Source organism: Lygodium microphyllum, chromosome 30 (assembly GCF_053477565.2).
Source record: "Lygodium microphyllum isolate KBCC chromosome 30, Lygodium_microphyllum_v1.1.10, whole genome shotgun sequence".
Lineage (NCBI taxonomy): Eukaryota > Viridiplantae > Streptophyta > Polypodiopsida > Schizaeales > Lygodiaceae > Lygodium > Lygodium microphyllum.
In genome coordinates, this window is record NC_141164.1 from 13,040,820 (window position 1) to 13,042,323 (window position 1,504).

Sequence of the window (1,504 nt, forward strand, 5' to 3'; positions counted from 1 at the left end):
AAGGAGAAAGGTCAGGGAGCCTTGTAGTGCAGTGTATAGAACAGAGTGATGTGTCATGTGTTGATGGCAGAAACCCAGCCCATGGATGCATAGGGAAATGGAAACATACCTGACTCCAAAGGTCATAACGTCCCTCAATCCTCACCTCTCGGTAATTGATTGAAGAAGCTCCAATCACACTCAGCCCACCCTCTGTCTCACGCTCTATTGAAAGATACAGAGGACAGCCATGTCCTGAAACCCGTTGATGTAATGCTCACGGTCACTTTTGCAAAGATTGTATGCCTTGTGTGCATTTGATGGTGCAACTATGCATCCCGCCCTGTGCCGGCATACAGTGCAAGAAGGAAGGCCAGGAAGCCTTATGGTACAGTGCACAAGAACAAATCATGCTTTGTGCATTGAGAGGCCCTTCCCATGTGTGCAAAACTTCGTTCACACTTCTCACCTCTCATTTGATTTAAAGGGAAAGATTGGTTACTCACCCCACCCTCTGTCTCACTCTCTGATAGATACAGAGGGCAGCCCATACTCACATCCCCATCCTGTTAGGATGAAAGCTCACATCACTCCAAGTGTTAGTTATGAAGATTACGTAAGCTGTGGTTGTCATCAGGATCTTGAAGATGAGGCGTACCCAAGGAGACAGCCTACAAATCGCGTACTTCAATGATTGGTAAGAAGAGTCGTCTGTTAAAAAGGGCAGATAGACTGATATTGCCAAGACAGCGCACAAAGGGAGATGGCTTCAAATTACTTGCTGAAGAGGTTCTGCTAGTGAGTCAGCTATCCTGAACTGCAGAGTGTTACCACCTTTTCCACAGTCAGCTTCTCGCCCAAGGGTGTTTCCACCTTTTCTTGGAACGAGACCTATTATGACAGGGAATTTCTTCCTTTTCTCCCATAACAGTTTTGTTTTCTTTTTCTTTTTCTTCTTTTACTTTTTCTTTTCTTTTTTTCTCTTTTTTTTCTCTCCTTTTTTTTCTTGTGTTTTTTTTTTCTTAAGAAAGAGAATGGTAGACATACCATATATCAGGAACAACCTCGCCACGATTGTTAGATCAGACGAGAAGAGAACAATGTGGGGTTGAGATGTTTCTGCGAGGGGGTAGCAAAACAAGACCGCCTCATGAGGAGAATCATAAGGGCTATCAGAAGCGCGACTAGGTGCAGTAACTCACTATCTCCCAAGCATTCTTTAACTACCACTCGCAAAGAGGGCAATTCCACCTCAATAGGGAAGATGACTTCTGTACCATACACTAGCTAGAAAGGGGTCTGTCTTGTAGCTACCTTATGGGAGTTCTGTATGCCCAGAGGGCCTCTGTAAGTCGATCGTCCCAGTCGCGACGATGTGCGGCAATCGTTCTTATTAGAATCGAGCAAAGAATGCAATTGGTGACTTCAACTTGGCCATTGGCTCTGGGGTAATACGGAGTGGACTTACGATGGCGAATCTTATACAGTTCTGTCAACTCCTCCATGATTTTGTTAAGGAAATGAG